Consider the following 15,587-nt stretch of genomic DNA (forward strand, 5'->3'; position numbering starts at 1 on the left):
TTCAATCAATTTCTACAAGAGGAAAAAAAACCAAATATGAATAAATTTGTTAGAATGTTTTTTGTGTTGCCAATGTGTAGGTCCCAATTAGAAATTTTTCTCTTACTTATCAATATCTATTTTTCTAATTGCTTCACCAATTACAGTTTATGATACATTAATTTCTAGAAAGAAGACATTAGTTCATACTCTAGCTGGCTGCCAAATTTTTAGATAAGGTCAAATGACTGTTTTAATAGTAGTCTTGTAACATCTGTACAATGAGATATAAATTGTTTTGTCAAAATAAGCCTTCAAAGTCACAGTATAGTGCAGGCAGTTTAGGAATATAAACTAATTGTACTCTGTTTGTCCTTTCAGAAACATCAATTAAAACTTGCTATGAACCAGGCATTGTACTTGGCACTTGTAATATTAAAAACAAATAAGATTTAATCCTGTCTTCCCAAAGCATGTAGTCTAATGAAAAGGCAGGCATATAAAAATATAATTACAAAATAAAGTATGAGGTGTAATCAAACGATACAATGAATGTTTAAATAAAAATAATTATTACAGTAAAAGACACATTGCCATTATTCCAGCTCAGAATAATACCCCTCTCTTGAACACACCTATCTCATCGTTCTTGCCACTTTCTAAGCAGTTCTGGAAGTCTTCTTTCGTGAGTGTCTTTACTTCATCTTCTGCCATGACAACACTCTGTGTCACACATCACTTCTGGTACAGCAATTTCTGTCAAATAAAAACATTATGGTGTGTCCTCATCCACCATATTTACCGGATCTGGCACCATGCGACTTCTTGCTCTTCCCCAAAGTCAAAATGACCATGAAAGGAAAATATTTTGAATCAATTAAGGACATCGAGGCAGCGACGACAGTGCAACTAAAGACACTCATAAAAGAGGGCTTCCAGAACTGCTTCAGAAAGTGGCAAGAATGATGGCTAAGTGTGTTTGAAGAGAGGAGGAGTATTTTGAGGGGGATTAATGGCAATGTGTCTTTTACTGTAACAAATGTCTTTATTGAAACATTCACCGTATTTGTTGATCACACCTTGCAGATGTGGTGAGGGAATTGTCAGCCAGCAAATCAAGGTATGCCTTGTGTGTTAAGGAACTGGAACTTTATTTGGAAGTTTTTTGTAAAACCAGTATTAAAAATAATTAGATATGATGGTAAAAATATTCGTTTTTTATAGTTTCCAGATATTTAATAAAAAGGTGTCTTGATGTAGATTTATTTAGGTTTATTCTTTTTGCAGTTCACTTGGTTTCTTGAATCTGTAGGTTTACATTTCTTGCCAACTTTCAGAAGTTTTCAGGCATAATTTTTTAATATTTTTCAGGCCTTTCCTCATTTGCTTCTCCTGGACTCCAGTGACACGATGTTTATTATAGTCACATAGATCTCTGAGTCTTTTTTTTTTAAACTATTTTTCTCTCTGTTGCTCAATTTAGGTAATATCTATTGTTCTATGTTCCAATTAACTGATTCTTTCCTTTGTCCCCTCTTTTCTGCTGTTGCACCCATCTATTGAGTTTTGTTTTGTTTTTTTCCCTTTTCATTTATGTTTTTTAGTTCTAAAATGTCCATCTTGTTCTTTTTTATATATTCCATTTCTTTGTGAAAACTGTTTCTTTGTTGAAGTTTTCTAATTTTTTATTTATTAAAAATGTGTTTATAATTCCTCAATAACTCATTTCAATCATGACCCCTTTAAAACATTTGTCAAATAATTCCAATATACCTGTTTCTCAGCATTAGCCTCTAGGGCTTATCTTTTCTCATTTATTTTTAGATTTTCCTGGTTTTTGGTATGACAAGTGACTTATGATTAAAATCTCCACACTTTGGTATTATATTATGAAACTCTGTATCTTATGTAAATCTTCAGTTTTAGATGGCTTCCTCTAACACTGATCTAGCTGGGAAAGTCAGGGTGACTCTTAGTTACTACTAGGTGACAATAAATACTTGGTTCCCACTCAGCTTCTGTTGACATGGGAAAAGAGGTACCCTTTGTTACTGCTGAGTAGGGGTTGGAGCTCAGGCACCCAGAGTGGTTTCTTCAAACACCATAATGGAAAAGGCCTCATAAGCACTGGGCAAGCGTGCTGACCTTCCACTAGGCCTTCTCAAACACCATACTAATGGAGAGGGAAAGGGATGCCTGTTATTGCCAGATTGGGAGGGAAGTCCACGTTCCCTATGTGATGATCCCGAATGACTGGTCCGGTTGAGGGTCGGGAGGCAGTGGAGGCTTCATTACTGGTTGACAAGGGATGATATTCTCAGCTCCCTACCTGGCCTTCTGAAACAACCACAACAGTGGTTTTGGAGTGCCTCCAGGCAGCTTCATGAGAGTCTAAGTCTAGGTTTCCTACCTAGCTTTTGCTGGCATCGGTAGGTATGGAGTCCTAATTTTTGGTAGGGTTTGGTGAAAAGTTATATATATTGCTGCACTGCCCCTTTCCTTGTCCTTTGGCTAGAGAGCAAGGTTTGTCAAGGATTTTGTTGTCTGTATCTATTGACAATTCTGGGTTGCCAGTTTCTTCAACTTCATGTCTGGGACCTATGAGATGAAAAAGAAAACCTTGGAGAATTTACCACCATGTCCCTAGGCTGCCTCTCTTCTTCTTTCTACCTTTCAGAATCCTCTTGTTTTAGTTGTACTTAGCTTTTCTGAAGCAGATATTCTAGTCTATTCTTTTTTATATCTTCCATATTTCTTTTGAGATTTCTACATCTATTCACCACTTATTTACATCATTTCCTGTATATTTGTGACTCTTTTTATAAAGCTGTTATAAAGTCTTGGTCTGCTAATCCCAATGCCCGACCCGTCCAGAGTTAAACCTCTGTTAATTTTATTCTTGATTTTGTGTCATATCACTGCTTATTTGTAGTTCCTGTGTTTAAAAATGTATTGTCCTGGATATTTGATATAGAAGAACAACGATGAGGCAGGTAGAGTAACACTTTATGTTTTAGTCACCAGAAAGTAATGACCTGATACCTATGTTTTACACTTAAACTAAGCAACCAAGTTAATATTCAGTTCATCTGGGACTAAGCCATAGCACTAAGAAGACTGCCCTCAGTCCTCCTAACGCAAACCATGCTGTCTCTGCTGCTGGGAGACCGTGGTCTCATTGGCCTTAACACTGTCTCAGCCTAAAGCCAGGACTCTTGGATGGAGCAGTTTCAGACACTAGGACATTGGGTGAGGCTGTCGACATTCTTTCTCCTGTTCAGTTCCAACTTTATTGCTCTTTTCTCAGCAAAAATGGGGTAAGTAGATATAGGTGCAATACCAAACAAAATTGTTGCATTTTGGGCATATGGTAGACTTCAGTCTTTCCTATCTGTCCCTTCCATCACCACCAGTAACATGGCTGGCCTTTTTTAGACCCAGTAAAGTGCCTGTTTGGGGCATGTCTTTTCATATGTCTGTCTGAAAGACATGGAATTTGCTCCCACTTCTGTTGTGAAAGGACTAAAGGTCTAGAAATCAGTTCATAAGGCTTTCTTCAACAAAGAGAGTTAAAGTGCTCTGGAGTCTTTCAAATCTTCATCATTAATGGTTATTTTATTTCATTTTGTTTCACTTATTTATTTTTTTCACATATTAGCTTGCTTGTTAGAAGCCAGTCTGTGAAGAAAAATGCTGAATTTGCTCAGATTTCAGGTAGAGAAATGCCTCATACAGGTAGACATAGCATTCTATTCTGAAGCCAAACAGAGGTGTAGGAAGCTATGGAAAGGCTCATTTAGGGAGATGGAAACAAGGATATGAATTATAGAATATTTAAAAGTCTTCTGTGTAATATTACCAAAATGACTGTACACCATAAATAGAACTTAGACTTTTGTTATAATTTAGATAATAGAAATAATATGATAGAAACACTCTGCATTTACTTAAAAACATCTACAAACTTTATGTTCATAAAGCATTCATTCCCTCTCCCTTTCACAACTTTCATTCTCCTGGCTAAGGCTCATTCATCTGTTTGCTATATGTCTCAGTCTTTCTCCTTTAGTGCCCAGGCTCCATCAATTTTCCCTCTCTCGCGCCTTAATCATTACATCTCATTTTTTTTTTTTTTTTTGGTTCTTTTCCATAATCCTTTAAATGTCTTCAAATATTTTCTTTTAAAAACAAGCAAGTTACCCTTTCACCCTTTCATATCAAGACTAAGTTCCTGTTAGACAAACACTTAAGTGTATAAAAACAAAACTCTGGGCAAAATATATACAACAACTATCTGAAGACATAGGAGAGAGAATAAAATCAGGTCAATATTATTATATAAGGAGATTAATATTTGGGAAAGAGAAGAACATAGAGTAAGTTTTCCACTTTTTTATTTTTATTTTTGCAGTTTCTGACTGAGAGAGCTGCCTGAGTCAGGGTGGCTGCGAGAAGCTAGCTGGAATTCAGGTAGAAACCTATGCTTTACTGTCATGGAGAACTAGAGGACAGACTTCACTGCAAATATAGATTCTAGAAATGGAGGTATGAATTTTAGAAATAAGAGATTCAGTGAGGGGCAGCACAAATTCTGTGGTAAGCTTTGCTTCACTCTCTTAACCATGAAATATAACTGGCTAAGGAGGGGATAAAAAAGTGAACTTATATTTGAGCTGCTTTTCACTGCAGAAGATGGGCAGTTTCCAATTTAAGTTCATGAAAGTTAATTGCCTGCTTAAAAGAAAATAAAAAAAACAAAACATTATTCTTTGACCAAACATGACAGAATGCTGATACTAATATGCATCATTCACAGTTATGGGGTACAATCCAAAATTATTTAAAATTTGAAGAAAGAGGAGATTCTCAAGAAAAAAGACAATTAATGGAGATCAATGCCAAGATGATCCAGATGTTGGCATTGGCAGACAAGAAATATAAGGTGACCATAATAATCATTCTTAATGAAGTGTGAAAAAAATCATATTGTTTGTAATGAATAAAAAGAAAATTAATCTTAGAAGTGAGACAGAAATGTGTTTTTAAAATGCAGATTTAAAAACTGATAGAAAATATCTTCTTTTTTTTTGTTTTTCAAATCACTCAATGGACTTGATAGCAGAAGAGAGATGCTAGAGGATAGAATCTGTGAACTTAAAGATCAATCAATAGAAATTATGTAATCTTAAGAACAGAGACAAAAAATTGAAAACAGATATAACAGAATCCCAAAGACCTGTGCAACAACATTAAAAAGTCTAAAATATGTGTAATTAAAATTCCAGAAGGAGGATAGAGTGTGGGATAGAAAAGCAATATTGAAAAAATAATGACCAACAATTTCACAAATTTTTCAATCATGTAGGTTTACTAATTCAATAAGCACATCAAAACCCAAGCAAGATTTAAAAAAAAAAAAAAAAAATTACAACTAGACTGTTATATTTTCAAACAGTCTCAATACCAAAGATAAAAATTACATAGATGGAAACAATATGGATAATCACTGACTTCTCTTGGGAAGGAATGAAGGACAGAAGATGGTGGGATATCCTAAGACTGCCGGGAAACAAGAAGAAATGTTCCACCTACCCTTCTCTATTCAGAGAAAATAACCTTCAAGCAACATCAAAATAAAAATATTTCAGATTAAAACCTTTCTCCCCAAAGTTTTGTACTACTATAAATTCTAAAAACCTGGACCCTCAAGAAGGTATGAAAATTATTATAAATGGTAAAAATTTTGGTGAAAGTGAAGATAATTTGTCTTCTTACACTACTTATAATGTGCAGATTGGTTTAAAACAAAAATTATAATTTTGTGAGGTTTATAATATACGTATTTATAATGAATTTGACAGCTGCAGTGTAAAAAAACAGTGGTGTTACACAAACCTATAAAACTGCAAGGTTTCAACATTGTAGGTGAAGTGTCTAGTTCATGACCTGGGAATGTCTTAGAATTATTCATTACTCTCCTAGGTATTTACCGAAGAGAAATGAAGACATGTGGACACAAACATTTGTCTCTGCATATTCTTAGCAGTTTTATTTGTAATAGGCCACAATTGAAAACAAGTCAAATATCCATCATAGGTGAATGGGTAAACAAAAGATGTCATATTCATACAATGGAATTCTATTCAGCTATCGTAAGCAACTATTGATACAACAACATGTATGAATTTCAAACTAATTATGCTAAGTCAATAAGTCATTCAAAATAATACTCATATTCAATTCTAATTATATAATATCCTCAATTTATAGTGGTAGAAAACTTATAAGTGGTTTCTAGGAGAAAGTAGGCTAATGGAGAAGGGAAGGATGTATAAAAATTGAGCGAAAGGAATCTTTTCAGGATTATGAATTTGTTCATTATCTTGATTGTGACTATATTTTCACAGGTGTCTATATATATATATATATATATATATATATATATATATATATATATATATATATATATATATATATATATATGTCAAACAAATTGCATCCAACACTTTAAATATGTTCTGTTTATTATACATCAATTATACTTCAATTAAGCTGTAAATTTTTTAAAAAATTAATGACAAATGATCAACCACTAAAAAATGATGCAAACATGTATAGCTGAAAAGCTAATAATTAAATGAGAATGAAATTCTAAATAGAATTCAAACAACAAAAAATACGACAGAAGGGGGGAAGAAAAGAAAAAATGTATAAACAGAAAACATGTAATAAAATGATAGACCTAAATCTATCAGACCAATAATGAATGACATTAAGTGCTGATAATTAAACTTTCCAATTAAGGCAAAGACTGTCAGAATGAATGAAAAAAGGTAAGTACCAATTATATGTTGTCAAAAAGAGATACACTTCAAATATAAAACAAAGATAAAGTGAAAGTAAATCAGTAAAAAAACAGATAAAGTATGCAAACAGTAAATATAAGAAGGCAGATATCAGTTAAAGTGTACTTCAAAAATAAATGCACTCTAATAGGGGATGTTGATAATGGGGGAGGCTAAGCATGTATGCGAGTAAGGGGTATATGGGAAATCTCTATATCTTCCCCTTAATTTTTCTATGAACCTGAAAACTACTCTAACAAAATAATCAATCAATCAATCAATCACGAAAGATACAGAGGGGCATTTTATAAGGCACCAGAGTCAGCTTATTAGGCATACACAATAATCATAATTGTATATATGCCTAATACAGAGTTTCAAAATATGTTAAGCAAAAATCAGAGAAAGGGAGAAATACAGAACACCATGATCATAGCAGTTCGTTTTAAAACCGTTCTCACATAAACTGAAAAAAAATTATATTAAAAAATCTCAGTAAAAATATAGATGATATAAAAAATACTATCAATCATCTTGATTTAATTGATATTTATAGAACATTATTCCCAACAACTGCAGAGAATACATTATTTTCAAGGACATTCGATAAGCTCACCAAGATAGACATTATGATGGTGTATAAAACAAAGAATTTAAAAGAACTGAAATCTAACAAAGCAGGTTTACTGAAAAAAAAACTAATATAAAAATCAATTTTAATAAGATACACAGGAATTCCCCAAGTATTTGTAACTAAAGAACACAATTCTAAAAAAATCTATGGGTCTAAGAAAGAAAATTGAAAGGGAAATTAGAAGATATTTTGAACTGAAAAATAATGAAAATGTGATATATCAAAAAGTTTGAATGTATCTAAAGCAATGATTAAATGGAAATCAATAGCTTTATTAGAAAATAAGAGGTCTAAAATCAGTAACATAAAATTTTATCATTAGAAACAATATAAGAAACACAAAGGAAACCCACAGTAAGTAGAAGGAAGGAACTAATAAAAATGAGTAGAAGTCAATGAAATATGCAACAGAAAAGCATTAGAAATTAAAAACTAAAGATTTTTTTAAAAAATCAATAAAATTGATAACCCTCAAGATAAACATTATTAAAAACAAAGGGAAAAAAGCAAATAATTATAACAAGGATCTATCTGCATTGTTAATTAATTTCATTGTTGAAAAAACATTTCAGTAAAAAGAACTCCATCCTAAAATAATTCCCCTGAAAAATTCTAAATCTTAAGTAAGGAATAAAACAAATTTAGGCATACTCTTTCAGAAAATGAAGGAGGAAACACTTCGAACTCTTTTAATGAGAACTGCTAAACTCTAATAACAAAAGCTGATGAATGTATACCTTTTCCTTAAGAAAGGAGAGACCAATATCCCAAATGACTGTGAATTACTATTAAAATATTAGCAAAAATAAAACAAAAGAGTTAAGATATCCATACCAAGTGAAATTCATCACATGGATACAGAGTTTTCTTAATATTGAAAAGTCAATGTAATTTAGCATAGTAATGATCATTTCATTAGATTCAAATATAAATTCTTGCAAACTAGAAATCTGAGGAATTTTCTTAATATAACAAAGGTCACCTTCAAAAACCCTACATGTAAAATTATATTTAGTGGTAAAATAGTGCATACTTTCCTCATTAGATGAGGAAAAAGACAAAAACATTCTTACTACTTCGACTCAACATTATTTTAGAGTTCTCCTAAAAATTATAATAAGTGAAGAAAAAGAAATTAAAACTAGAAAAACTGAAAAGAAAAACTTAAGTAGTCTCTATTTGTTGATTTCATGATCATTTATGTAAACCATCTAAGGCATTTATGAAATAAGAATTACAATTAATAAGTGAATTTAGCAAGTTTATAGAATAAAAATCTAATAAACTGAGATCAATTTTATTTTATATTTTTTTCAACAAACAACTGGGAAATAAAAATTTAAGAATACCTGATTTTCAGAAATGTCAAAAATTTAATAAAAGATATTCAAGAAAGCTGAAAACTGCAAAACATTACCAAGAGAAATTAAGGAAGACTTATAGGGGAAGATAAACCCTACTTATAAATTGGAACACCACATATTGTTCAGATGGCAATTCTACCCAAACTGATATATAAATTAAAGCTTCACAATTATAATCCTAGCAGGATTTTTTAAAATAAATTAATAATCTAAATTTAATATTCAAGTGGAAATGTAAAGGGGCTAGAATTTCCTAAAAAATCTTTAGAAACAAAAATTTTGAGGACTCGTGCTACCAGTCTTCAAGACTTTACAGCTTTGGTAAACAAGCAAAGTTTTGCTATTAGCAAAGAATAAACAAATATATCAATGGAACAAAATAAAGAATGTAGAGCACCTAGAATTAGTGACACATATGTACAGTCATTTGATTTTAAGTAAGGTTGACAAAGCAATCCAATAGAGAAAGGAATGTCTTTTTACCAAATGGTGCTATAAAACAACTTGATTTTGACACGTCAGCCCTGCTGACATCTTGATTTTAACCTTATGTCAGAATTCTGACCTACAGAACAGTGTGGTGATAAATTTGTGTTGTTTTAAGCAACAATGTACTAATTTGTTAAATCATAATTAGAAAATTAATATGCCCATCTTGAATCATAAGCTTCAGGGTTCTCAAACCTCCTATACTTCTTTTGTTTCCAAAGGTTTCCTTCCAATATGCTCTTCTCTCTGGAACACACTGCCCTCCTTTATTATTATACCCAGAGACATTTTCTATCGTTATTTAAAGTCTTATTTTAATATCTCTGATTTGCAACAGTTAGTTCATCTTCTATGAGCACTTCTAATACTTGGGCTTTCCCCCATCAGAAGCGCTTGTCACATAGTATTAATTTTTCCATATTTCTGCCTGTCTTTCTCACTTGCCTGAGGCTAGTTGAGGCAGAGATCGTGTATTATTTATTACTTTACCTCCTTTATCAATCTTAATTAGTCATATGGTAAGATCTCAGTAAATATTTTTTGAATGAATGGATAAGTTATCACAAAGTTAATAAATTAACATTATTGGTTTAGAATTTGGTATTCGATAAACTTCATACACACCTTGAGATTACTAAAGTCAATTATTCTTTCTGACCCTATAAAAAATAAGAGGAAGCTATTTGTTTATGACACCCTTCACTTTCTTTGTCCATCTATTATCTAGCCAAAGCTCTTCAGTCCTATTATTCCAGTCTCAAGATTATTATTGCTTACAATTAACATGTTTTTCAGTCTTTGGATTTCCTTGGTTTAGCTATTTAATCATCTCTAGCATTATCATTAGAAGTCTTTGTCAGCTGAGGGAATATTTTTCCTTTCTAAGACCTAGCTATTTGCATATTTGTTTATAGAAAGGATATCTTGGAATTTTCTTTTTTGATATCCTCTGCCTCCCAACCATAATAGCCTGTATACTAGTGAAAGGCAAAGCCTATTTAAGGGGAGCGACACTGAAAGAAAGTAGCTTGGAATTACTCTGGATAGAGGGCTGAATATTTGGGGGCACAAATGTTTTTAGTGTTAGCTGCAATGGACTCTAACATCATGAAACAAATTGAAATGGGTTAATAATTGGGGGCATTATTATGTTTGGTATGTTTATTTGTTTTGTTTTTACATTGAAGTGACCTTTGAATTTAATCTCCGTTACTTCTAGAAAGAATGGCTGGAGTGAGGAACAGTAAATGCAATAGTTCACAAAGCCTTATAGCCAGCCACAAGCTGTATTCACATATGTGCAACAGTTGTCATAAAATAATATTGGGTCAATCAGAAATAATTGTCAGAAATGTTTCTGAATTATTTAGAGAAGGGACTTCGGTGATTACATAGCATATGCTCAGATGTTTCATGAATAGTACCATGATCAGAGATTCAGATAGTTCGATGAGTCCCATCTCTATTTACAGGCAGAATTTTACATGCATGTGTTATTTTTCGAGGAAGAGAATTCCGAACTTTCATTAAGTTGTCACAAGAGACAGTGGCTGAAAAGGTTAAGAACTATTGCATTTAAGACGACTTTGTAAAATATACAGCCCTCTGCTTATTCAATGGATTAATAACATACTAGTTAGTATAAATGAAGTACTGTCAAATATCAATTTGTATAATGATCTTTAGCATAATTAATAACTCATAGTTTTTCCTTATGAATGCTAAATAAAAACAAATATCATTGAGTCAAATTTCTTAGGTTTCCTTTTTCTTTATATTTTCTTTACTCTGCATTGAGATAATTAATAATCAAATCTTATCCTAGCATATAAAATTATGTTCTCTCTCTACCTTCTGCCAAGTAATATATCTTTACAAAGATTTTTAAAGTTTAGCAAATGATTTCTTTGTTACCATGGTAAAAATTTCCCTGATGCTTCAACCCCTAATTTAGGGATTCTGCCTTCAGGCCGTCATAAATCTTCATGAGCATGGCCTACAGAGAGTTAAACCTCATTTGCTGCTTTCACAGTCCATATGAAAGAAAAGTTCCCTTGTCAATGACAATCATACAGAAACAGGGTATACTTTAACCCCTTGAATGTGTTCTATTTCAATGTGCAGCAAAATAAAATGGAATAAACATGAAGGTAAGTGATTATCAACATAGGTTTTCAGATATGAGCAATTTAGAATTGCAAAAAAATCAACAGAACTCTTAAATCATAACAAAAACAGTCTATTCTGCAGTAATCATCAATAAGATAGTTTTATGGTCATTAAGAAAAAAATAACTAATGTATAAGCACTATTTTATAAAATAAAGAAGCTGTGGGTCAATTGGTCTCCTAAATGAATCTGAATGAGTCATATTGATTATTTGTTATAAAGTCAAGCCAATGAAATATGTAAAGTTGGAAAGTTTTGATTAGAGATTCAGCTCTAGGACTTCTCATATATGTGAACTTTCGCAAACAAATTAACATCTCTAACCCTTAGTTTAACTTGCTAGTTAGAAATGGAATGTCTACCTCATAATTATTTTTAGTGATATTTATATTCGAATTTATATTAGAGAATTCATACTATAATACATTGAAAAGTATAAATATGCGAGGTGATCCTACTGCCTCCATTCCCTTTAGAGAGTACCCTCTTCTTTCATGCTTATGTAATTTTTAAGCTTTTGTATTATATTTTAACTGTTTACTTTGTCTCCTCATATACTCTATACACTATTTAGTTTTAGTTCATGCATTTATTGAATCCAACATGATGCTTAACACACAAAGGGGTGTAAATAATTTATATATCTTAATGACCACATAAATATACCTCCTAAACTATTACTTTCCTTATTAACTTGCCATTAGCAATGGCAGTATTTCTTCTAGTTAGACATGAGTAATAATAGTGTTTTCTAGTTAACTTTATTTGGAGGAAAGATGTCTTTAAACCTTGAGTGTACATAAACATATAGTTTAAGAAAAATGTGCCCTTCCCTCTCTCTGACAACATATTCCCTTATAAATACTTCAATTCCAAGATTAAAAGAAAGGAACTTTTTCTTAGAAAGGGAAAGGACAACTTAAAATTCTGCAAATACTCTTCTCTTACCCTTTCATCACGGAGAGCATTATGATCACCTGCATATTCATAGTAGCTACTATTTCTCAACCACGTAGGAGGGTCCAAAACCTGTACTGATCACTTTCATGCATTATATCAAGTCCTCATAACAACAAAGGGGTAATCATAATTCTTCTCCTTTTCAATGGTGAAGAAACAGAGAACTTAAAGAGGTTAATTTGTCTATTTAAAAAAAAGAGTGAAATGACAAGTATTCCTGTCTAACCAAGATTAGCAAAGATGTTCACAGCTTAATGAGAAATTCAGAATTACTTTTCCAAGAATTTTTCAGTCTGCTAAATCAGAAGTTCTAGAAATATCAAGAGAAGGTCCCTAGACTGGCCTTATAGCCACACTCAGATTTCTAAATGGCTTGACAGCTGGTTGAATATCTAAGTACATAGCTAAGTATGAGAACTACTAAAGCACGGCTTCTATAAATGATAAAAGTACATGTCGGGCCGGCCCGGTGGCTCAGGCGGTTGGAGCTCCATGCTCCTAACTCCAAAGGCTGCTGGTTGGATTCCCACATGGGCCAGTGGGCTCTCAACCACAAGGTTGCCGGTTGGACTCCTGCAAGGGATGGTGGGCTGCACCCCCTACAACTAGCAACGGCAACTGGACCTGGAGCTGAGCTGCACCCTCCACAAAGCTGAACGGCACCCTCCACAACTAAGATTGAAGGGACAACAACTTAACTTGGAAAAAAGTCCTGGAAGTACACACTGTTCCCCAATAAAGTCCTGTTCCTCCTCCCCAATAAAATTTTTAAAAAACAAAAACAAACAAACAAAAAAAAGTACATGCTTATAGAACCATGAAGTGTTTGCCCAAAGATGTGGACAAAGATAACGTTGTTGAATGGGAAGTCATTCTCAGCACTGTCATCCACAATATCCAGGCCAATGAGGACCAGCTTGAAGACAATAGAAAATTATTTACAAACATCAGTCAAGAAAGATATGTATGTAGCAAAGTGTTCCCAGACAGACACTAGGAGGCTATAAATACTGAGCCCTATATCTGGGGGAGAGTGGAGGAAATGAGTACTAATTGATGTTTAAGAAAACATACAATAAGTTATATAAATAAATATGACTTCAAAATGTATCTATTATTTCTATTTGCTTTTGAGTAATTTTCTTGGCTCCCAGGATGAATTCCAAGAAAATGGTGGCATCTTGAGGATGCATTTGATTCACACTTCTTCACTGCTGAAAGAAATCACCTAGAAATTTACAATTTGTAGAATAACATCTGAATTGGAAGCCTGAGATGAGAGCAAGCCAGGATCTCTGGGGAATTTTAAGGCAGCTTAAATACAGATGGAATCAAATGAAAGAGAACAAAATTTGGCACACAGGATACTTCTCAAAAGTAGGATGAGAACTTGTAGGGAAAAACTAGCCCAAGAAAACACAGGAGAGGGTGAAGGGATGAAGGCTAACGAGGTCTTAAAACCTACAAAGAAATCTCCATTCGAGTCCTTTTATTTGCTGTGAGTCAGAAGAATTTAGAATGCCTGTGACATCAAGGAACATGGCTCAGGTAACTCCAATGAACGAAAAGATTATGGCAGACACAGATGTCAAAACAAAAACTGCACCAGACGATGTTAAACAGGCAAGGGCAACTTTCTGTTCAAGACTATTGCAATAAGGTAGGGAGTCCAGTCTGAGCTCCTGTAGAATCAAAAGGCAGGAGGGGTTTTAAGGACTGGAATGGGGGATCTGAGGCCATCTGTTCATTGGCCTTATCCCACCCCCCAAAATTTTTTTTCCTCATATCTTCATGAAAAGAGGTAATTTTACAACTCAAAGCAAGGCACTCACTGAAGTTTGGCTTTCATCCTCCCACAGAGACCAGGGAAAGAGAGGTGCTCTCCTCCTTAATGATTACATTTCAGAGAAATGAACCCCATGTCCAGAAGAGTATTCCTGGATTTTAAAACTGGTAGGAGTTTGTTAAAAAGATTTACGTCTCAAAGGAGCAAAAAATTTTTACAATTTACAATTGCAAATGTTCTCAAGTAAATGTTGTAAGAAAAGAACCTATAGTCAGGAAAAATCTTGGCTCAAGTTTACTCAGGTTGAGGGAAAACATTTAGGCCCATGTAATCACAGGTTAAGGAATAAACAAAAAGATTTATGACATAAAAGCAAGAATCCCTCTTTAGTCTATATGTTAGGTTTTCCTCTTCTGTGTTTTTTTTCTCAAACGTTGTTTTACAGTATTCAGCACTAGGACCTCTTTTTTTTTCTCCTTTGTAAAACAATTCCTATACTAATGTCATCAGCTCTGTGACTTCAACTATTGTTTATATGTTAACAATTTCCAAACTATTATATTTATACATTAAAAGAAAATTATTGTGCTCCAAATTTCTAAATTGTGTGTGCTTGTATTTTTCTTGTCCTTGCTGAAATCATAAATATATATATATATATATATATATATATATATATATATATATATATATAGTGCACAGGCAAAAACAAATAAATGAAAATAAACAAAAACAAGAATTTAAGTAACAAAAGAGCCAAAGGGTTGCATTAGAGAACTGCTATAAGCAGTTATAGGAGAATAAGTGTCACTATTTCCTAAGAGATATATTATAAAAAATAATTTGAACAGATTAAACTAGATACAGATTTCCAGATTATCCTAGTAAAACTGGGTAGAAAGAGAACAAATAGGAAAAATTAAATATTATGTATCTAAATTATACTAAGTAGAATTGGTTTTGTTATTAGACTAGATTTTTAGAGAAAAGAAATACTTAAATTTCCTCCATTCATGCACAAAGAGTAGCATTCAATACACATAGTTTTTCATTTTGCTTATTCTTAACAATATATCCTGGATATCTCTCTGTATTACTTTGTAGAGTGACTCCTCCCTGTACAGTATATTTTATAAGGGAAACATATCGTAATTTATTTGACTGGATTTCTATTGATGGACCTTTGAGATTTTTTTCTTAATTGTTTTGCTATAGTGAAAAGTGCAATAAACAGTGCTGTACATATATCATTTCTGTGCCTACAGTTGTATCTATATAAAAATTGTGGCACTGGGATTGCTAGGTGAAAGAGTAAACACATTTGTAATTTTCATATATATTACAAATTGCTCTCCATAGCT

This window comes from Rhinolophus sinicus, linkage group LG05 (assembly GCF_036562045.2).
Source record: "Rhinolophus sinicus isolate RSC01 linkage group LG05, ASM3656204v1, whole genome shotgun sequence".
In the NCBI taxonomy this organism is placed as follows: domain Eukaryota; kingdom Metazoa; phylum Chordata; class Mammalia; order Chiroptera; family Rhinolophidae; genus Rhinolophus; species Rhinolophus sinicus.